Source organism: Sturnira hondurensis, unplaced genomic scaffold, assembly GCF_014824575.4.
Source record: "Sturnira hondurensis isolate 20B ecotype Veracruz unplaced genomic scaffold, ASM1482457v3 Scaffold0004136, whole genome shotgun sequence".
Classification (NCBI taxonomy): domain Eukaryota; kingdom Metazoa; phylum Chordata; class Mammalia; order Chiroptera; family Phyllostomidae; genus Sturnira; species Sturnira hondurensis.
The window spans coordinates 38,099,327-38,123,512 of record NW_028076767.1 but is presented as its reverse complement, the minus strand read 5'-3'; the positions used below and the strand labels follow the sequence as shown (position 1 = coordinate 38,123,512).

General features: G+C 42.7%; 1 protein-coding gene across 6 annotated transcripts in view; it reads left to right on the top strand.

The window, feature by feature from the left end:
• The first annotated feature begins 10,200 nt into the window (after window positions 1-10,200).
• OSBPL6 (oxysterol binding protein like 6) overlaps window positions 10,201-24,186 on the top strand; it is a 197,277-nt gene continuing 183,291 nt past the window's right edge. For 4 of the 6 annotated variants that reach the window (XM_037044372.1, XM_037044374.1, XM_037044373.1 and 1 more), the window contains exon 1: window positions 10,201-10,652. The gene's annotated coding sequence lies outside the window, so the exon portion shown is untranslated. The remainder of the gene's footprint in view (window positions 10,653-24,186) is intronic. The other 2 variants (XM_037044377.1, XM_037044376.1) reach the window with 1 other exon arrangement.

Genomic DNA, 24,186 nt, shown 5'->3' with positions numbered 1-24,186 from the left:
ACCATCCTAGAACACTCTCTCTGATGTCACAGGCAGTTGACCTTCTAATAACATGGGCTTAATGGTGCCAACCCCTGAGCAAAAAGTCTCTGTGTAATTTTTGACTCCCCCAAAGCTCAGCCGTCCCTTGGTGTTCATGGCGGGTTGGTTTCGGGACCCCTCGAAGACGCCAGAATCCACAGATGCTCAAGTCCCCCGTAGATTATGCATACAGTCGGCCCTCCACATCCTCCGACTTCCAACCATGGTGGAAACAGTAGAACTGTTCACTGACAACAGTTTGCGGTAAGTGTACCTGCACAGTCCAAGCCTGTGTCGTTCAAAGGTCAACTATACTATTTTTTCACTATCTGCAATTTTACTATGGAATTCAGAAAAATCATCTGGAGCCAAGTATAAAAGGCATGTACTGGATTCTGATATTAATTTATCATTTCTTCTCCCTAAAGAATTGGCAAAATCTCTTAGCTCATTGTGGCTACAGTGGTAATGTCTGTTTTGGTCTAGACCCTGTCTCTTTTTCCTGGTTCTGCCAATTCTCTCTTCTTTGTTCCACCTAAACTGGTCTGCACTGGGACCCTCCTTCATACATCAGATTGTTTATTCTTCCTCTCAATTTATGCGCCTTAGGATTAAACTTCACTACACACTTTTTTCCTACCCACTGATTGTTAAGTAGGTGGTGTTTCCTTCCAAAATATTGAAAATGTCCTAAAACTTATCATGCACTAGGTGAAAAAAAAAGCTTCCCTTTCTATCTGTGAGCCCTGTCACTTTTGTCTTGCTCCCGAGTATTTCACGTCGTACCCAGACTATGGTAATGTGAAAAACACTTTCACTCCTATTCTGCTTTAGGGGAGAGGCTGTCTTCTGGGTCAGCGTTGTCCCATAGAACCTGCGGGGGTGATGGAAATGTCTCCTCCATGCGGTCCAATAGTGTGCCCCCGAGCCCCATGTGGCTGCTGAGCGTTGGAATGTGGCTAGCAGAACTGCAGGACTCAGTTTTAAATTTTATTTAATATGAAGTGCTATCAATTATAATTTAAATAGTCACGCATGTAACTAGTGGCTATTGTATTGGTCAATGCTGTTCTAAATTGAATTCCACTTTAAAAGCAGATCCTGATGGGTCAAAACAGATCATTACACCCCCATCATCATAATACTAAACATTCTCCCTGGCTACCTTGATTCCCAGAATTTCTTTTCCAACTATTTTAAGCCAATGCTCACATGGGCTACACTAATGTGATGATGATTTCTGCACATGGTCCTGTGGTCCATACACCCACATGGGCAGCTGATAATGGATGAGTTCGTTGCCCTGCATTTGGGGAAGGGAGGAAGGTCTCTTCCGACTTTGCAGAGAGCCGATCACTGAAGTTTATCCACTTATCAATCAACAAAATCCTCACAATTAGTTTTATAAAAGAATTTTCTTCCCAGCTGAAAGACAGGGCTTCTGTGAGAGGTCAAAAGGATCTGTGACCATGGATCTGGGCACATAATGGCTGTCCACAGGATGGAAGGAGAGGGACGGTTATGGGGTTTCTGGGGAGTTGGGAAGATGGAATGGTGGGCAGAAGCCCCTGGCCAGGGCAGAGGCAGGAAGCTTTGGGGGAAAGAGATGGTGTGAGCTACCGGGGAAATTTTAACTTGTGGGTCTTGTCACGTAGTTAACTCAGAACCAGAAGCCTTATTCTAAAAGTGATTTGTATTTTTCTACAATTATGTTAATATACTTTGACCTTACTGTTCAGTAAAGGTAATTTGAAAATGGCAGTGTGGCAGTTCTGCTAAACAGAAGCAAAGAAGAGTACTTAATGTCTGGGCCTGGGAATCAGGCACAGACAGGTCGAGGGAATGGAAATGAGAAAACCTGAGGAAAGTGAGACAGATACAGAACGCTTTCTTATCTTCACACTTATTTCTGCACCTCACCTTCAGTAAAAGCTTGGAGGGTATGATGTATTGTTTTACTCATCTGCATTCATTTATTCTCCAAATGTCAAAAGCTCACATCTCTAGAGGAAAATTGGTCTCCATCTGTTTAGTTTGCGAATTAGGTTTTGAAAAAAACCCCTAAAATTTATATGTTATGAACTACTTTTGGCAATTTTCGCTCGGTATCTCATGTTAAAGAATTTGACTATCACTGTTTATTACTTTCTCCAAATCAATTTAAAGCAATAATTTTGTTGTTTTGGAGGTTGAGACTTGAATATTTTTATATATAAAGGGGCAAATATTTTTATACTTCTATAAAGACGGAATGGAGTCTAATAACAAAGTAGGAAGATTGTGAGACTTTATGCTTATGTCCCTTCCCAGGGAACGCTGACATGAAAATAGCAAAGGTAAGTGTGAACAGGAACCGTTCTCGTGTTGGATGAGAGAGCCGCTGGCTGCTCCGGGCCTTTGCTTTAGAGGCCCGTCTGGCCCTCCTCCACGGTGCACCTCCCCTTCAGGCAAGGAGTGTGTGGGACCCACGTGGCATGCCCCCCAGCACCTCTGCCCTCTTCCCTACCACAATCCGCAGCAGCAGGATGCTGGTGCCAAGCGGCAGCGTTTGAGGGGGGGAAGACAGAACATAAAGGGGGGACTGGATGTCTCCCTGAGTGAGCGCAAAGGCGCTGCTAGGGTGGGTGAGAGCTGGAAGTGGGAGGGAAGCAGGGCCACAACTTTCCGTGCAGCCAAGTCTCCTTAGCACTACGAGGGGGTTGGAAATTCCGAATACTTTCCAGGTTGTTACAAAGATACGGTTGTCAAATAGGACATATTTTAGTAAGCTTTTTGTTTGATTTACAACTTTTGAATATGGTATGTGGGCTTCCATTCACATTGCTGCCCAGGTCTCTAGGGCAGTGGACCTTGTCCAGGGAATGGAAGAGTGCTCGCGGCTGAGAACAGAGTTCTAGAACTTCCATTCATCAAGGTGACTATGAGCAGGTCACAACCTCTCAGTGCCTTGATTTCCTTCTAGGTCAAATGAAAATCTCTCCTGTGTATTTCACAAGGTGTCCACATGATAAAATGAGAAAACGAACTTGACATGTTACATCAAAAATAATGCCACATGTAATGTGTGTAGCAAGGCACACTGCTGCGGTGTTTGGTATTACCCATACATGTAACATTAGTGCATGACCTCTGTTTTCCATAGTGTATGTCAGGCAAGACACATTACATCACATGAACTGCTTTGTTATTATGGTGCAATGTTAAAAGTCTTATCAACTTAAACCTATCTTGACACCAGCTCTGAGAGTATAAGCCAAAGGTAGCATAATGCTTTTGAGTATCATTTAATCTAGCATTTGCCAACTTCCCACACAGGTCATGTTATGTGTGAGACAGAGATTCTGTTTAGGGGCAGGACTTCACGTGTGTGTAGGTTATCAGGCCTCACCCTGAGGAGTCCCAGGCCTCCCAGTGGTTGTCTGTGGACAGGTTCATTTAAGGTACATGTATTGGACCCAACTTTATCACTGAATAAATGATTAATTGAATCAAATATATATTAATTGTTATTCAAATATATATTAACCAGCCATGGTATACACGGCTTTGGACAAAGAGCTGCCCTCATGGAGCTTTTAATCAAGTGGAAGGAGCAAGGCAAATCTAAAACTACCGACGAGAACAGGAAAACACGGGAGAAACGAGAGAAGCAGCTCTGTGGGGATTAGTGGTCACGTCGAACCTGGCAGGGAAAAGCAAACGTTGCATAAAGGTCATGTGGTTCATGCTTCGTCTCCAAGGACAGGTGGGCCTTGGGGAGGCAGAGGTCACCCTCGAACACTTGTCCGGCGTTCTCTGCAGGAGGGACTGTGCATGTTACTGTGACAGGCCCGCAGAGCAGCCTCGCTGGGTTCAGGACATTTCTTCACCTCCCTTGTGATGGAAGAGCTTGGGCTTAGACAGGGGGCCAGAAACCCAGTCGGAGTCAAATGGATAGAAAAGTTTGGTCCTGGCTTATAATCTCAGCCATTCTAACCTCCCCAGGTTAGTGGTTGTTTTCTTGCTGCTTTAATTATTTTTGGGGGGGCCATTCAGCTACAGTATTGCTTATCTAAAGTTTTTGAATAAACCTTCTTTTTAAAATATTCATAAATTAATTGAATTTTAAAAATAAACTTTACATCGCAACTGTATCACAAGCTACAAACTGAAAATAACTCTAAAAATAAATGCAATCAAAACCAACAAACATGAAATGTCATAAACTTCTGAAAACATAACAATAAGGTTAAAGGCTCTGAACCTGGTTCTGCTTGCTCTTTGTTAAAATGGGAAATTTGCAAGTGGGGAGAGAGATATTAAAAACATATGGACACCAGACTGAGGCTTCTTGAGGTCCACCAAAAAGAGAGAGAGAGAGAGAGATGAAAAGGCTTTCTAACTCTGTGATTCAATGTCTTTAAAACACATGTCTGGAAACCACCTAAGCATCCAGACACATCTTTGCTACATTCCTCATTCCTTATCGTTGTAGAGGGTCTAGAAACAAACCCGGGGAAATGACCTCCCATGGAACTGAAAGGAAGGTATTGGCTGCCTCCGGTCAGCAGCACCCACCGCTATGCTGGTCATCCTCAGGAAACTTTCGATGCCCTTAGCATCCTTGTCTATCAGGAAGGTTGGGTTCTTGCTCCCTTAACTCCTCTGGAGGGGAAGGAGGCCTGAAGTAATAACAAAGGCCCCTTAAGGATCTAGTCCTACAAAAGTTTGGGCTGAGTAAGTATATTCTGGCTCTGAGGTTGCTTACATGATAGTCTTTTTTTTTTTAAATTAGACCCTGGGATATGAAGTAAAGGGGAATTCACTTTGGTAATTTTATTCAACAATATTGGGGGAAAACTTCATTTTAAATTTTTGGGCACCTGAGGGAAATGTCATGTATGTGCCCAAACATTTCACTTTTCCATGTGGACTAATCTTGTGTTGGAGTATATGTGTTTCTGTGTGTTTTATAAAGCCCAAAGAATGGGCACTGCTGTGTTGCTGGGCAGATTAAAGGCACTAACACTTGTAACGGTCACTCTCAGGTATTAGGATCTTTGGCAGTGATCAGCATTCCCCCTATCCCTAGAGGCGGTAACATTTCCTCGCTGCAATCTCGCTGAATGAGTAGTACAGTGAAAGTAAGTCTCAGTCATAACTCTTACCACTTCTTACCATCTCTCCCTACCTCCTGGCTGGATCCTCTATTGTGCATCAGAAGGATGGCGCAGCTTCCTCCCTGCTGTGCCCCTCAGGTGCCCCAAAATTTAAAATGAAGTTTGCCCCCAATGTTGTTGAATAAAATTGTTGATGTTCATCTTCTCCCTCTTACAGCCTATTCTTCACACACACACACACACACACACACACACACACACAGAGTAGCTTTTTAAAAGCATAAGTCAGCCCTGGCTGGTGTGGCTCAGTGGGTTGAACACCAACAACCTGTGAACTGAAAGGTCACCAGTTTGATTCCCAGTCGGGGCACATGCCTGGGTTGCAGGTCCCCAGTTGGAGGCATGTGAGAGGCAACTGATCAATGTATCTCTCGAACACTGATGTTTCTCTCTCTTTCTTCCTCCCTTCCCTCTCTCTAAAAATAAATAAATAAAATCTTAAAGTATGTATATAAAGTAAAAACATAAATCAAATTATTTCACTCTACTGCATGAACCTGTGATATATACCCATCTCACTCAGAACAAAATTCAAAGCTGTGCTCATTGTGTTCCGGATGCTCCAGACCCTGAGCCCTTTCTGCACCACACTGGACATCCTTCTTCCATGGGCTTTACAGTGCCTGGTCTCTGTGACGGGAGGGGAACCTCCCATTTCCATTTATCTGGTTGAATAACTTCCTCATCTCCTTCAAGCCTTTGCTCACATGTCTTCTTTTCAGTGAGGCCCAGATTGACCACCTTATTTAATATTGCAACCTAACAACCCACTTCCATCTCTCTTAATGTGCTCTTAAAAGTTCCCATATATGACTTCCTAATGCACTATGTAACTTATTTGTCCGTTACATCTATTTGCTCATTGTCTTTCTCTTCATGCTGGAATGTAAGCTCTATGAGGGCAGGCTCTACATTTTGCTCATTCGTATCTCAAGCACCCAGAATAATGCCTAACACACAGCAGAAACTCAATAAATATTTATTGAATTCAGTGAATGAAACCACCCCCGCCCTGCAACTTCTTACAACCTATATGCTAAACCACATTCCAGGTCTAGAACCTTTTAGACACTCTGAATGACAGCTTTACTCTGAAGTGAGCATAATAATATTCTCTGGACTGGATCATCTGGGCAGATCATGATAGCATGGGAATGAAGGACAAAGGACTAAATGAAGTTTGGGACATGGAGATTGGGCTTTTGAGTTTTGCCAGATGCCCACCCAGGTGTTCTTGGTGCAAATATTCTTGCTAAGAAAAGTTTTGACAATACATGTGATTATCAAGGTCCCTCACCCGAGAACACTAGCTAATATTGTGCCCTTCCTGAGAGAACTCATTGTTTCCAAGAGTTTGCCTTTTGGTTTTTCTCTTTGAGATTGTAAAAATGGTAAATTGGTTAAAAAAAACCCCATAAACTGACCAACAAACAAAACAGAAAAAATGAACTACTTTACAAAGAGTAAATTACAAAGGAATGCTCAATTTATGTTCAAGTTCAGATTTGCAACAAAATGGGAAACTCAGGATGCATTTCATAGCTAGGGGAAGATACTAGTTAAAACTGTCCAACTGAGATTTGATTTATTGTTTTCCATTTAAATGATATCTTAACAAAGATAAGAATAAGCCATTGTGATGATATGGTAGTGATTAACCAAAGTAGGTTCATTTAGTAATAATAAAAATAGTTTTAAGACTGAACACTCTCAATGAACAAATACAAAGCAGCACGAATATTTGTGTTGCTTGGTTATAACCTGGCTAGAGTACTTCCTCAGAGGCTCTTGGCCTCGCTTTTCTCCAGGTCTCTGAGCTACGGTGCCCTGCCTCAACTGCCCCCAAGTGACTGACTGAGGACAGGCCTCCTGAACAGATAAGCCGCAAGCTTAAGCCCCTGGCAGAGAGAATTCAATCATAGAAACAGAACCACTATGAGTTATGTCGAATAAGGAATTTATTATAGAAATTAGACCTCCCCAGTTGTGGGCAGTGAGGATCTGAAAAGAGGTTGTGGAAGGGTCGGAGAGCAGCCCTGACATAAAGGAGTTCAAGCTCACAGGGAAGTCTGGAAGCTAGGCATGCCCAGCCGGTGTGGGAAGGCTGGTGTGGGAGTCCTACACCTTCTGGGTGTGCAGTCTCTGTGACCACCACCTCCATGGGTCTGTGAGGTCTGTTAACCTGGCTGTGGTCACGGTTACTCGGCAGACAGAACGCAGAGCAAACAAGAACTCCCCTGCCTCTGGACATTTTTCTCTGGCCGCCTCTAACCAATGAAGATTTTAGAGTTTAATGACTGCTACTTTTGTTGAAATAAAACTAAAATTTCACATAACTTCAGTTCCTTCTATCTTAACAAACACACGCCTGTAATATTGGATAGGAGATTCTGGGAGACATAGTTTCCACTATAGCCAGGTTGCCTATAAAATGACCCAGCATGATTACCGTCCAAGGACTGCAGAGCACAGGGTTCGCTGCTCTAGTTACCAGAGGGGCCAGATCCCTCCACCTGGAGTTCATTTTGACCAGTGGGAGATAGGAGACGAAGGGAGCTGGCAACCAAATTTCTTCTTTGGTCCATGCTGTAATAGACTGTTCCTGAGCTCAGTTTTTTTTAATAAAGCCTGTCTATCAACACTTCACATGGCCAAGTAGATGACAGTCTTTTCAGGCTCATGAAGCGTAGACCAGGTTGGTAGTATTGCACCACATACAGCCATATCTCAGTACTTGTCAGCTTCAGAACTCATCAAACCCTGTATTCATTGCATTTCGATGAGACAAAAATGTTTCAGCACTCAGTGCTTGCTTGGGGCTTGGAATACTTGCTAGAATTTGTCTGACAGCTGTCAGTCTGTTCTCTGTATTTGTGAATGTTTCTATTTTGTTTGTTTACTTTGTTCATTAGATTCCACATAAAAGTAAAATCTTATGGCACGGTCCATTTACACAGTGAAATACTGCTTGGCCATAAAAATAAGGAAATCCTAACTTTTGCAGCAGCATGGATGGATGGAGAGTATTACGCTAAGTGAAATAAATCAGTCAGAGAATGACAAATACTACTTCATCTTTCAGTGAAGCATCAGCATTTCGGCCTTCCTGAGAAACTCCAGCTAATGTTGTATGCAATGAAATGCAACAAAAGTGAAGTGTGAGAGCTGTATGAAAAGCAATGATGGTGGGGATTATGATTCATGTGAGGCTCAGCTCATTTGCTTGTTATGAAATTGTAGCATTAATCGTATTTTGAGAATATCATTATCTTCCTTCACTGAAAAAGTCCATGAACAAGTATTTCTCTGAGACAAATAAAAGGAATGGATTGAGGAGCAGAGAAATTTTTAGCCAACATGTGAGTTATGACCTAAACTCTCAACAAAAATATACACTTAATGAGCCCTGGCCAGTGTGGCTCACTTGGTTAGGTGTCCAAACGAGCAAAGCAAAAGGTCACAGTTCAATTCCTGATGAGGGTACCAGGGTGTGTGCAAGAAGCAGCTGATCAGTGTTTCGCTTCTTCCCTTTCTCTCTCCCTTCCCCCTCTCTAAAAGTAAATAGATAAAATATTTATTTTAAAAAAACATCACTCTTTGGCAACTTCTGAGTAATAACACTGCCATAGCTCAAAAAGCAGTGAAAAGATCATCATTCATGTTTACATACGTATGCCAATCTCGGTTTTCAAAATTCTGTGATTCACAGAGTGGAGAAACTGCCTTGATATGCAATGTCTCCTGTCTTTAATCCATTTCCCCAAAGCCAATGTATCTTATTTGCTCATTAATCAATGAGACAAGTAGTAGACTTCTGCCGTGATATTTAAAACATTTTTTAAAAATAATAAAAGAGATAATATGGAATAGAGTGGAAAATGTGCAAGCATTCTTCCGATAACACATGAGATTTAGGTCTTGATCGTTTGTCTCCCCTCCCAAGAGTTCGCAGTTTTTGGTGTGTTTTTTTCCCCTATTGGAGGTTTTGTGAAAAATTTTGAGAAGTACTCTAGGTTAAAGATTCTGTGTGCTCTCTCTCTCATCTCTTTTCACACTACATGGGGTTTTGCTTTTCTTTTTAGAAAGAAATCAATCTCAGTAGAGTTCCATTCCTGGAACCCAGGCGGAAGGAGTAAAAGGTGGGGATGATCAAATGAAAGTCAGCACCCAGGTGGCGAGCTTGAGAAGGCTGTCAGTCACAGGGAAGGAGTTAAGGTAAAAACTGCGATGTGTCAAAGGGCCCAGCATCTATTATTTTATGCCAAGGCAATGTAAAAACATTGTTAGTTAAGGTGGAAGAAGCTAATTCAAAAGGTAGGATTGGAGTTTCAAGAGAAATTGTATGTGAGAAAAAGTGCATACAATTGACTATGTTTTACAGCAAACATTGAGATGATACCATCACAGTTGCCTCAGTGGGTAACACTATCCTCAGTTTTTGAAGGCATCCTTCCCCAACTCATCCAATTCGGACCCTTCGAGAGCCCACAAAGCACTCCAGTGCGTTTCTGAAACAGTTCCTGTCACAGTGTGTTCTCTGAATTTTCTTCCCCTGAAGGTGGAAGGTGTTGAGATATTTCTGAGATTTTTTCTCATCCTTTCATAGCAAAAACGTCTGTGCAAATATTTAACTTACCTCATTCTTTTCCAGCAAAATTGCCTTCAGCCTAATCTGCCCCCCTGCACAGGCTGGGGTCGGTTGAAGGCTGTGTGGGATGGGTTGTAGTGAGCTGGGTATTTAAGCAACCGAGTCGTTCTTCCCCAGGTGTGTCCCGGCCTGAGAAGTTTTTGCTCCCGAGTGTGAGGGACGGCGGGGAGCAGGTACACAGACCAGCGGGTTTACTGACCACCCCGAACGATGGCCTTAGTCAGGGGCTTGGCAGCGCCTCTGGGGAGGCCGCCGAGCTGCTGTTCCCCTCCGAATCCGCTTTCTCATGGTGCTCGCAGGGGCCATTCCAGGCCACCCGTTGCGAACGCCGGCCAGTCCACCTCCGCCCGACTGGGAGGGCGGGGACGCTTCCCGGGCGCTCAGGCCCCGGGAAGCGCGGTCTCCACGGCGGTGACCTCGAGTCAGAGGTTCCCAAGGGGGCCGGCCTCGGGGTAAGCCCAGGCACGGGGAACCAGCGCGTCGGAGGTCCGGAGCGCCTCTCCCGCGGCTCTCCCGGCGGCGTAGTAAGGGGTGCCGGGGGGCGCAGGAGCGCTGCGGGAGAGCCTGCCGCCTGCGGTTCCACTCCCGCCCGGCCAGCCAGCCGGGGGCGGAGAACCCGGAGCGCCGCCCCGCCAGCGCGCCCCGCCCGTGGGAGAGGAGGGGCTGCGGCGCGGCGGGCCACTGGAGGCGCAGCGCCGCCGCCGCCGCTGTCGGTGCTGGAGACCGCGGCTGTGCTCCCCATCCAGCCGGCGCGCCTGTCCGCCCGCCGGGCCGTCTCCCGCCGCCGCTGCCGCAGGATCGGCGGCGCCACCGCTCGCCTCCAGGTAGATGCTCTAGCTGCTTGGGTTACCCGGGGAGCGGATGTGACGGTGCCCGCGCCGGGGCTGGGGGCATTGTGCGTCCGGAGGGCCGAGGACTTAGAGGGGCGCGCGGGTGGGCAGCTCGGTTTTGGGCCCCAGAAGCATCGCAGTCCTCTGGGGGCTCGCCCGCCCGCACAAGCCCGGCGGCCGGGAGTCGGGGGCGGCGGTGCTGTCCAGCCTGGCGGCCGAGAAGGGAGGGGGCGTCTGGGTCACGGTCCCTACTCGCCGCCCTCCCCCCCAACCTCGTTGTCGGGGAATTCCGGCCGCGTGGCTCTGGAACCCGCAAATCCCCTCAAATCCCCGCGCCGGCTCCCCCAGGCTGCTGGGGGATGAAGCTGGGGCAGGTCTGATGTAATTGTCAGCGGAGAACGGAGCCCGCGCGGATGAGAGCGCCCGCACCGGCTCCAGCTAACGCCTACGCCGCACCTTTCAGGGAATCCGGGGAGCCGGGAGGAGCGGCCCGGGAAGTTGAGCCTTGGGTTTTATTGTGCGCGTGCACTGCGGACCGTCCTCACGGGGCACCCCTGCCCACCAGCTGCCGGCGCCCCTGCAGCCTTCTCTGCAGCCCTCTTCCACCCCTCGGGCAGGCCGAGTCTGCTTTCCCTGGTTCAGACCGGGACAGCGTTTGCATTGCAGTGGAGACGTGCTTCCCCTGCAACCAGCCGGGAACTGCCCGCAGATTGGGTCACCCGGGTATCTGGGGGAGGAAGGGATGGGAGACCTGGGGTGGGGGGGAAGCCGGGAAGAAGTAATGACAGCAGCAGATTTTGTTTTTTAAAGCCTCTACTGTCTATAGACACATCTGCATGATACCCTTTAAGCTTTTTTTTTTTTTGAAAGTTATGACCTATACTTATTTTGTGGCAATTCTGTTATATACGTGACGGTAGCTTAAACAGAGAGACCTAAAGCTGGGGAAAGCATTACATAATGGACATGAAGCAAATGACAGGAAACTCAGTGAACGTACTGGGTTGCAGGATTATTTCTTTCTCCCGGACGCAAAAGTCCTATAGGCTTTTTCTCTATTACAATTTCCATTTTTCAGTCGCTGGACTAGTTTTAAGAAATTGTATGTCGTATTCAGTTGTGACATTTTTCCAAATAAAATACTTTCTGGTGAACGTCTTTTCTTAAATTTAAAAATTGCAGGCTAATGGATGGTAATATCACACAGCTAATTAAATGTGGTCTTTCTTCAAAGGTAGAATTTTAGAGTATCTCATCTCAATATCCTTAACTTTGTTTTCCTCTTGGCTGTAACCTTCCCCCACTTTGTTTTTGGAAGCCTTTCTACAGTTTTGGGCACTGCAAGCTCCTAGTGTTGATATTCCTATTTAATGTTACAGCATTGCAGATACAAAGACTAATAATAAATGAAACAGAAGACCTAGCAGTAACTCAGAGCGAGCAGAGTTCCCAAGGTCGAAGGGAAGATGCAGCGCAATTTGACTAGAATCACCTACAGAGACTCTGCATAGCCCTCCTTGGATTATAAGGAAGGCCCTGATTGGTGGGATAGAATTCTTGTTGTTCTTTTACCCCAAGTTCTACATGTTTCTCCCTAAAAATGATTTTTGTCTCTCAAAGTAAAGAGAAAATGGCTTGAAATTAAAAGCTTTGCTTTTTGAAAGTCTAAAAACTGTTTTTGCACTTATTTTTAGTTTTGATGAGATAACTCAATGGTACATTCAGTGAATGCATTCCTTTTGGGGTATCTGTTTCAGATGTCACCTACTTGGAGTGTACGACTGTGTTGGGCTCCCACAGGATCACGTAGAATAAGTTTTCTTGTCCCTACATTGCTTTAACTGTCTGTTAACTTTACTCCAAGAAGGAAAGTGAAGTACTTCCAGGGTAAAATGTTTGCATTTGGAGATCTGTACTGCTACACTGCAGAAATAGAGTTAAGTTAATGTATAAGTAAATACAAGTTTTATGCAGCTTTATTGATGAAACTGTTAAATGAGGGAGAAGATTTAAATTTTGTTAGAAGTCCTAAATTAGGTAGGTTTCGGTGATCATTCAGTGGGTTAGTGCTTATGGAGCACCACTGTTCAAGACACTGGTCTAGGCGTGTGGCAGGTACAAATCAGAATAAAAATGCCCCTGCCCTCCAGAGTTTGTCATCTGGTTTGGGAGGATAAAACACGACTTCTCAAAATGATGGGTTTATTTTACTCCTTTTAAAGTTGGTTTTATATCTTGAAAAAGTGATCTTATCCTATCTGTTGACTGTGTGACTTGTCCCCCCTTCAACATGGTGTTATTAAAGAGTCATGCCTTATGTGTCTCTACCACATGTATTTCTCTGTTCTCCTACCGATAGCCTTTTTGTTGTTGTCGAAAACTATTGCAGAGTGCTGCTTTGATCAATCCTGTGTCCTGGGGCCCAAGTGCAAGTATTTCTCTTGGCTGAATACCTGGGTAGGGAATTTTTGATAGGTGAGGTGTATGAATATATTCAACTTACTAGATCTTACCAAATTATTCTTCAAAATTGTTAATTTACATGAGCCAGGGAAACAAGCAAACACAAATTATAAAAATACAACCAAGTATTTATATGTGTGTTGAAGTAAGAGATGTTTAAGTAAGAGAATAATGAACTTAAAACATAGAACACCAGTTATCTTTTAGGATGGCCAGAAGGATATCATGTGGAAGAACACATAGGTGAATGTAAGTTAGTGGTAATGATATAGTACTCAGGTTTGGTGGTAAGTTTGTAGCTAATCATCTTGTTAAAAAAAAAAGAGGGTCATGCGTGGATCAGTGATGACTTTAAAGTTCTTTGAAAAACGAAAATATGGACAGTACAGAGTCATCATAAGGCTAGCATGTACCTAAAGATCCACACAGTGACAGCTGAGGGCTGGGAAGCGGTTCCCATGTACAGGCCTGTGTTGCCAGAGTTCATGGTAGAGCCCTGCAGGAAGGATGAGCAGGCCTTGCTGACAAGAGGAAGGCCATCCCAGACCCAGGAAATGATAGGGACAGAAGTGGAGGAAGCCTTGTGAAACTGTCCAACAGTGAGGCCTGCAGGGGGTTCATGAAAACAGCCAGGAAACTGATGGATTTGAGGGGTCGGAGCTGGGGAGAGAGGTCCAAGGCAGGGTCCCTACTTAGGAGGCTGCTGATTGAGATGAGAGTTTTCCATTTTAAGAAAACTAGAAAGGGAATTTCTTCTGATAGAGCCAGTATCTCAGAAAATCTGTATAGTGTGATGACAAAAGGCAGAGCTGGAAAGGAGGCTAACCCAAGTAGCTTAATATCCAGGACTATCTGAAGGATAACTGAGTGAGAGTGTTAAGTATTTAGCTCTTAAACTGGAAATAAGTTTAAGTAACTTTAATAAGTAAAAACCACTTAAGTAAAATATTGGCAGATTGTCATGTCTGTTTGTTTCACCAGTGTTATGAGACTGAGCACAAAGAATTCATGATTAAGACACAAAATTATCTTTTTTAAAGATATGATGGGTTTTGTTTCTTTAAGAAAATCTATATGTCAATTTATGAAGTATATGAAGAAAATTCCCAAACACTGGAAATACTCATATTTGCTTGATGTGCTGATGCTTGAATGACTTTTTAATAGATTCGTAAGATGTTAGAGCTGAAAGGGGCTTAAAAAATCTATTCCAACCTCACCCATATTCCAGGTGGAAAAACTGAGGGCCAGAGTCTTCTTCAGTGAGGCGGTAGCCCCACGTGTGAATACTCATATAGCTGGGCGCTGATATGCCAAATAATTTACTTTTGTTGCTGGTAACCGAAAAGAAAGCTCTTCCCTACATTTCGTGTAGGTGAATGAGAAAAATGACCGCATAGCAACCTCTTCAGTGGGATTTTAACCCTCTTTTCTTCTTGAGTGAAGGTGTGAAAAGTGAAATCATATGTATACCTTTCAATTTTCATAGGTTTTTAGAAAAATACCTTTGTTTTTGAGGATGTGTTGAGAGCAATAAACACTGCAAATATCAGTGTTTAAAATTTTCTGGTGTTTGCTCCTTTGGTATCCAGAGCTTTCATTTTTAATCAATGAACAGGATAGAGAAAAATTAAATTATCTTGTGCTATATACTTTTCTCTTTCTTTGTTATTCTTTTTTCCAAATACTAATATGAGAGAAAATTAAAGTGTAGAGGGAATTGAGTCAGAAATAGAACATTAACTTTTGCTTTTTTATCTTGCGTCTTAGGAAAGCAGTTGTCATTGTAGCTCTTGAGACAGACCTATTCACCTTTTGAAAAGAGTGTGGAAACAGAAGGGAGAACAACAGCGCTATATTTTTAGAATCTCTTTTTCAAAAATCAAACCTAAAATAAGCCTGGCCTCAATTTCCAGCAGTGGCTTTATTTCCCATCTCCTAAACCAGTGCTTAAGTTTTGTCAAGAATTTGAAGATGTTACCTTGACATTTTTGTACATAATACAATGTTGTCACAAGTAACAAACTTATCAGCTACTAAAGTTTGAAGAATAAAATATCTAAAAGAACATTAAAATAAATAGTTGTTAAAAAGCCACTTCTGAAGATAAAGTTTAAAGTCTGATTTTATTTTTAATTAAGGTAACATTTTTGTTTTCTGTTTATCTGGAGCAGCTAGGCAAGTTTTTGCATATTCGCACATCATAGGCATCAATCTGAACACTTTTTGTTTTATCATTTCCTTGGAATAGAAAAAGTAGCACAGTTTGAATGGCATGTTGATTATGAAAAGACATTAAATTCCTTTTGATCTCAGTAAACTTCAAACTGAAGCAAGAACTATAAAAAGAGTGTGATCTCCAAGGTAGGCCAAGCAAATGCAGGGTTCATGTGAAACTCCATGAAGAAAAGCAAGGGAGAAATAGAGAAGAAATTCCATGAGAACTCAGGATAATGGAGTAGGGAGGTCAGGGTAGGAAGTAGGTTGTCTTCTAGCCTCATTTCAAAAAGTGCCAACAGAGGAAATAAAAGTATATATCTGAGGGCTTATGGAGATATTAGAGAAGAGGTCTGTCTCTACACTTGAAAATATTTGATAAATCTTAAAGAGTAAGGAAGGCATAAATACTGATACATAAAACTCCACTTAAGAAGAGGTAGTATGTGTAACAAGCAGAAGATAAACATCACCACACCAGCAAAAAGCATTTATAACATGACATACGCAAGGAATGACTAATATCCGAAGAACTCCTAAGTGTCAGTAAGAAAAAGGACTGCTGATCTCAGAGGAAAAGGGCAAAGGCAAGGAACAGACAGTTCACAGGAAAGAAATTACAAATGCTCAACTCAGGATAGGAGAAACATCATTTTGAACTATTTAGTCTACTCAGTTGGCAAAGATCTTGATGTTTGTTAATACCTTATGGTGGTGAGGTTTGGGGGGAAATTGGCAAGCTCATACATTGTTGGAAGGGGTACAAAGTGGTCTAGCATCTATGTAGCAGTTTTGAAAGATTGCCAGAAGTAAAAATTTACCTGCCTTCTCATCTCAGGAAATCTAAGGCATTTTTCTACAGTTAGACTTGTATGTTGCAAAATGAATCTTCACAGACATCCATTGCAGCACTATCTGTAATGACAGAAGTTTTACAGCTAAATATCCATCAATATGGGATTGCTTAAACAAATTACAAGCAGAAAAAAAAAAACTAGGTAGCTGTTGAAAAGAATGAGATCATTCTATATTTGCAGATAGGGAAAGATCTCTAAGATATGAGGAAACAGGTGGAGTTGCAGAGTAGTCTGTGGCCACTGAGGTTTGATATGAGTTTGTAAGTATGTGTTTATTCTTGTAACTTTTAAGATCATCTCTGGAAGGTGACCCAAGAAACCGATGATAATGATTGCTTTAGGGGAAGAGAGCTGGGTGGTTGGGCTGGAGAGGGAAGAATATTTACTTAGCATACTCTTTACCACTGTTTTGCTGGTTTAAATGTGTCAGCTTATCTGTCAAACCAAGATAAATTTTAATCTTCTTCAGGCTGGCTTGTACTGGTCAAGAATGCTGAGTAATTGTAACCAATAATATTCCTTTGCAACTTTAGGGCCATGGTAGTTGCCAAAAGACTCACCCTCACCACTACCCTGACCGGGTAAAGTTCAAGGAAGAGGGAAAGTGGAAGTGGTTGGTTGGCGGAGTTGGCACACCTTGCTTCTCTGCAGTTACTCTGCCCTTGTCACTGTGCCCCCAGTTGACTCATCTTACGGGGAGGGAGACCCAGGGGACGTTGATTAGCACCCACCTGGGTGGACACGAGAGTTCAGGGAGAACAGACTTTGAAGAAAGTGGTGTCAGAAGCCTGAGGCTGGGAGAGCACAGAAATGGAGATGGTGTTGATTGCTACTCCGACTCCGTCAGATGCAGCTTACAGTGATAAAATGGAGAAAACTGTTATTTTATGGTGACAGCCTTGAGATCCTTTGCTACCCCTGAGTTTTGGTATGGTATCTAGGACTCTGCATATTTAAAAAGTGGCCTTGGTTTTGGGAGTCCGTTCTGGGAATCACTGATGTTTCCGCTCTCCTTTTGGGGGTGATGTGATCATCCCCATTCATCCCTTGATATAGCCATTCCCTGGAATATTTTTATGATTACTTCTAAAACCTTTTATGGTCTGCTCTTAAACACATGCTTTTCATAAGCACGATTGTTTCATTGTGCCTCTGTCCTCCTAGAGCCCACAAAGGGGTACTGAATATTAAGGTACAGACTAGTAAGACAGCCCCAGCCTGGTAGCTCAGTTGGAGGGTTGTTCGGATAGGCCAAGGTTGCAGGTTTGACCTCCAGTCAGGGCACAGACAGAAAGCAACCAATGACTGCACAAGTAAGTGGAGCAACAAATGCTTCGTGTTCTCTCTCTCTCTCTCCTTTAGCACCACCTCACCTCTTGCCTCGTCAACCGCCCTGGCAGTCACCATCCCTAACTCCTCTGCCGCTTCTCCTTATTCCCTGCCCCACTGTGCGTCTTCCTCCAGCTGCCTCCTGTGTATTTTGCTCTTCCAAACAGAGGGGAGCTCCTTTTTTAAGGCCAAGCCATGTTACTACTCCTTTCTGTCTTTTTTTTTTTTTACCTTGTTGTTTTGTTTTTCTTGCTTTTGTTTTTCTAATTTTTTTCTGTCTCCTGTTTTATTTTTTGTTCTTTTTTTAATTTTAATTTTAATTTTCTTCCTTTTTTCCTTTCTGTCTTTAAAGCTCCTTAAGAGTCTGCTGTGTTGGATGTCAGGTTGCTTCTCTCAGAGCACACGTCCCTGCTGGGCAAGGCATCATTTTTCTGGCGTTTTCAAGGAAAGCAATATTGCCCAGAGGTGACACTTCCCCTCAGTAAACATGACCCTTGTCCCCCTTAATGTCAAAGCTTTTTTAAAAATGGAAATCTCTCTAGAATGTTGTATAGATTTCACTTTATTTTATTTTATTTTTTAAAAATGTATTGTAATGATTATGCTATTGCAGTCGTCCCAGTTTTCGTCTTTGTCCCCGCCCAACCTAGTGCCCCCCATCCCCCCCTGCAATTTCCCCCACTTTAGTATATGTCTGTGGGTCATGCATATAAGTTCTTTGGCTTCTCCATTTCCTGTACCGTTCTTAACCTCCCCCTGTCTATTCTGTACCTACCAATTTGTACTGTTAATCCCTGCACCTTTTCCTCCATTCCTCCCTCCCAGCTGTTAACCCTTCAAATGATCTTCATATCTATAAGTCTGTTTCTGTTCAGTTTGAGGTTTAGGTTTGTTGACAGTTGTGGATTTATTGCCATTTTAATGTTCATAGCTTTGATTTTTTTCTTAAATAAGTCTCTTTAACATTTCATGTAATAATGGCTTGGAAAAGAGGGACTCCTTTAGCTTTATCTTGTCTGGGAAGCACTTTATCTGCCCTTCCATTCTAAATGAAAACTTTGCTGGATAGAGTAATCTTGGATGTAGATCCTTGCTTTTCCTCACTTTGAATACTTATTGCCAATCTCTTCTAGCCTGCAAAGTTTCTTTTGAGAAATCAGTTGACAATCTTATGGGAACTCCTTTGTAGGACACTCTCTACTTTTCTCTTGCTGTTTTTAAGATTCTCTCTTTATCTTGCACCTTGGACATTTTCATTATGATGTGTCTTCGTGTGGTCCTCTTTGGGTCCAACTTGTTTAGGCTTCTCTGTGCTTCTGGATGGACTTGTATGTCTGTTTCCTTCACTAAATTAGGAAAATTTTCTTTCATTATTTTTTCAAATACGTTTACAATTTCTTGCTCTTTCTCTTCTCCTTTCAGCACACCTATGATCCAAATATTGGTACATTTGAAGTTGTCCTAGAGATTCCTTAGTAGCCTCATTTTTTTTGGATTTTTTTTCTTCTTGCTGTTCTGATTGAATATTTTTTCTTCCTTGTCTTCCAAATCATTGATTTGATTTTCAGCTTTATCTACTCCACTGTTGTTTACCTGTAATTTTTTTCTTTATTTTACTTAGTGTAACCTTTATCTGCCTGGGTCTTTTTTATGCTGTTGAAGTACCCACTGAGTTCCTGGAGCATCCTGATCACCCGTGTTTTGAACTCTGCATCTGGTAGTTTGCTTATCTCCATTATGTATAGTTCTTTTTCTGGAGTTTTGTTCAGTTTTTTCATTTGGGCCATATTTCTATGTCACCTCATTTTGGCAGCCTCCCTGTGTTTGTTTCTATGTACTAGGTACAGCTGATTTGACTCCCTGTCTTAATAGTGTGGTGTTTATGTAGGAAAGCACACCTAAAAGTTGGATGCCTTAGGTAAAGACCAGGACGGGGCAAGCCCTGTGAACCAGGTTCATGTGGTGTGATGTGGCCACTCTGGCTGTGTGTGGGGGAGGGCTCTGAAAAGGGACAGTGGCTGCTGCCTGGCCTCTGGAGTTTTTCCCAGGGGGAGCTGTCCCCTGGCACTGACCCGGATGCCGGACACTGCAGTTCCTCCCTGTATGCCACCGGTGCCCTTCCAGCTGCTGCCCAGGTGTTATAGCTGAGAGGGAGTGAATCTACGTAAGTCCTAAGACCATTGTGAGCCATTTAAGAGGAGATGCTTGAGAATCCAAAAGTTTGTTCCTCTGCCCCAACCCCTATTGGATTTTAGAGCCAAAGTTATGGGGACTTATCTTCTTGGCACTGGAACCCTGGGCTGGGTGATCTGGTGAGGGGCTGGGACCCCTCACTCCCTAGATGCCCCCCCCCCATACGTAGCCACCACACGTGGTCGCGCAACCCTATTCCACATCTCCCTGTCTCTGCATCTCTGTTCCTCCTACCTGTATGAATGAACGTGACTTCTAATTCCTTGGTTTCGGACTTCTGTATCGCTTGATTTTCTGCCTATTCTGGGTGATAGTAACTCTGTAGTTTAGTTGTAATCTTTGCTGTGATTGTGCAAGCAGGCGAGCCGTGTTTATGTACTCCTCCTTCAGAATAGACTTCAGTTTAAACAATTGCACAGAGACCCCAACACCAGAGAGCCCCTGGAGTGTTGCTTCTGACTCAGTCTAAGAATTTCTGCTAGTGTTTGTGCCTTCCAGAAAGATGGCTTGGCTAAGGGGCAGCACTCACTGCTTCTTTACCAAATAACCTCAGAATCCTTCTCTTTTAACTCTAACTGACTTGTTTTTCTTTCTTTCTTTCTTTCTTTTTTTAAAAGATATTATTTATCTTTAGAGGGGGAGGGAAGGAGAGAGGGAGAGAAATATCAATGTATGGTTGCCTCTGGTGTGTCCCCTGCCGGGAACTAGCCTGCAACTCAGGCATGTGCCCTGACTGGGAATTGAACTGCGATCGTCTGGTTCGCAGGCCCGCGCTTAATCCACTGAGCTACACCAGCCAGGACTGACTTGTTTTTCTTGAAGGTCTTTTGCTTTCTAGTTCCATTAGTTATCAGGCTTCTACTCCCCACAAGATAAGCCTTCTCTCCTGACACATAGAAAATGTTTGTTCAAAAAGTAATTTTATTTCAGCCGCATCTTTGAAGTAGTAAGGAATTCTTCCCCCTCTCATTTTGCTGAAGCTGTTTTTCTTTTGCTCAAAGGTTCATTTTCCAGACTGTGCCGGATAGTGAAGATGGTACAAAGTCTCACTCAAGTGCGAGATAAATCTGGTATTAGACTTTGCTATTCGATTATAGGAGGGTTTGTAGTTGCTCCGAGTATTGGAAGTGCGTTATTATTCTGATACTCTTTAATCCTGTTGTTGGTCTAAGGCTCATTCATTTATTGGACAAAATATTTCTTGGGCATCTACTACATACTCTGTGCTTTGAAGTCAGAACAGGACTTTGCTGTGCTAGAACTGACATTCGCATGAACAGAGACAATCAGTAACGCACACTGCTGTTTCAGATACTATGGAGAACTACGATAACAGTGAAAGTGCCTGATGGGGCAAGAGCAGTTGCTGGCCGGGGGCATATTAGTTTCCTAGCTGCTGTAATGAGTACCAAGAACTGGGTGGCATAAAATGGTAGAAATGTGTTCTCCACAGAGCTGGAGGCCAGAAATCCAAAATCGGGTGGGTCCTTCTTTGCCTCATTTATCTTCTGCAGCCCCAGGGATTGCTTGGCTTGTGGTAGCATAACTCTCTCTCCTTGCCTGCTTCCCATGGTTTTCTCCCTCGAGTCTCTGCGTCTGTGTGTCTCCTCTTCATGTGAAAACACCAGTTATAGTGGACTCAGGGCTGACCCTACTCCAGTGTGGCCTCATCATGACTAATTACCTTGCAACAACCCTATTTCCGAGTAAAGTCACATCCTGAAATTCTAGGGGTTAGGACTTTTACATATCTTTTGGGAGATACAATTCAACCCATAGCGGTGGGCTTCTTTGGGTAGACTGGCCAGGCAATGATGCCTTGGTAGGTGGAGACATTTGAGTTGAGCCTGATAGGTGGAAGGGGCAGGTTGTAAAAAAAAAATCTGGGTGCAGATCCTTTCCTGGCAGACGCAACAGCCAGACAATGACCTAGGAAATGAGCCTGTCAGTATTAATGTACCTTAAGTTGACTTAGAATTATCCATATTTAGATTTATAACCTAAATATTTAGATTTATTAACCTAAAAGTTTAAGTTTAACAACATTGGAGAATTAAGCAGACTTTGTAATAGTAGAGATTATTTTCTAATTGTAAGAAATTAAGGCCAAATATAGCCTTTAAAAACCTAACAACATATATTAAGTTGTCATTTTCAATGATATTATAACATTGTTATGGTTGTCATCTCTGACACCGAGAGTTCCGTAGCATTAGTACGATTTATGGCACAGATTTGTAAATATTTTCAGTTTTTCTGAATTTAAAAATCAATACAGAATACCAAAAAAACTATCCCAAGATAGTCAACAAGATTCCATGTTCAATTGGTAATATCTTTAACAATTCAGAAGTAAGGTAAAATAGCTTGAAATATTATAATATTTCATGCAAAATTGACATAATGAAATATTCATTAGTAAATTTTATATATGTACTTTAGGCAAACTTTGATGTAGTTAATACAGATATATTTGTTTATATTACAGAAAAATATATTATTTATAAAAAGTGAGTTTCCATTAAAAGTTCTAAATATGTTTAAAAATGTTTATATGTAATAGATTTTTATAGTGAATAGCTATTTAGGAAAGGTTTGGGATTACCAGCGCAGACTGAGGCCACCAGGGCTTCCTGGGTTCCCATCCTAGCTTCCCCTTGTCTAGCTGTGTGACCTTGAATAAGGGGTTTAACTCTTTGCCTTAGTAACCTCAGTCATGAAATGGAAAATACAAAAAGTAGAACCTACAACAAAGGATTACTGGGAGGGTAGAATGAATTAATGCATATATGCTTCTTAGAATGGCACATTCTAAGAATGTGCTGTGTAAGTGGTAGTTATTATTTTAGCATGTTAATTGAAAATCGATATATTAATATCCATAATAGAAAACTTATGGGAAATGTAAATATGGTTAGTGTCTATTACACCTTGTTAGAAATCAAAAGCTAATGTGAGAGAGAGAAGAGAATTTCCAACAGTATTTGCAAAACTCTGTTTTAATGATAATAATCTGTTAAAAGTATTTTATGTGCTTATCTACTCAGTAACTTAGAGCAGTGACTATGTTCAAGAGATTTTGTTAGGTCTTAAGGGAGAAGGAAAGATGATTAAGCTGTCAATCCTGCTCTCAAGAACTTATCCATCCAATGGGGGAAGTAAGCCATAATTTAGTGTAATACAAAGTGTAATGAGGTAAGTGTCACATCAAGAATATGACTTAGTGCTGTGAGGACCCCTGGGGGCAGGGAAGCATCAGAGGAGGTATTGTGGGTAAGAGGAGCATGGATAAAAATTAGGAACTGATGACATTTTTAGGAAATGGGAAGAACAGGAGATATCTGAGTTAGAGAAGGAACAGATAGATAAATAGACAAAAGACAGAGAATCATGTCCCCAAGTCAAGAGAGGGAAGAATTTCTAGGAGGGTAAGTGAGCTGTCATCCTTATATTATAGAGAAGTCAAAGAGAGACCATGGAAAGCATTCTCCTCTCATCTTCCTTGGGGTCAGAGAGATTGGGCTGGTGATTCATTGGATTTTCTTCAGAAAATAACATGGAATAGAATTTCTGGACATGACATATAACTGAAAAAACATCATGTCATAGGATATAGTCTATTTATATTGATGTGATTCAAACACAGTGAAATTTCTAGGAGGTTGGATTCCTTAAAGATCACTTTCAAGACTAGCTAGTATTCTCTTGCGTTTTTTGACTGCCAAGTGTTCTCCTAAATGTTTGAGATGATCATCCGGTCATTTAAAGCATTGCATCTGTTCTTGCAATAGATCCATTACTTCCAGGTTACAGATGAAGAGGCTATGGTCCAGAGAGGAGGCAACCAGCTCACGGTCCCATCTGTAGGAAGTGACCAAGCTGGATTTGAACTCAGTCTGTCTGGTCCCGAAGCCTGGACTCTAACCAATTATTTTCAACAAAGTTGTTGAGTAACAACTGAAGGCATTTTAGATGCAGAGTTGAACACCCAGCTTTCGCTGATGACCAGCCACATTGGCCTCCTTGCCCTTCTTTAAATAAACCTGGGTACTTCCCATTGCAGGGCCATAGCACTTGTTTTTTTTCTTTCTATAGATTACTCTTCCCGGGCTGTGCTCCTCCTCACCTTTCCTGTGTCATCTCAAATATCAGAGAGGCCTTCTCCAGGCCTCCCTGAAGTACGTTGTCTTCCACCTGCAGTGCATCCCGGTCTGAGAACGTCTCATGTATGTGTTTGTTTGCTTTTGTCCTGGCCCTGTTCTCAGTGTCTGCCTCAGGTACTGCTGTGTTCCCAGGACCTAGGATGGGCGGTCCGTAAATATCTGTGGAACAAATGCATAATATCTCAAAGATTCAGGATTTTCAGTAATTGGTGAGTGTTTTGGTAGGCTTATGGAGATGTTAGGAGTGTCATTCATGTCAGCCGTTGTTCCTTTCCTATGTACATATATGCCTTTGTTCAAAAACTA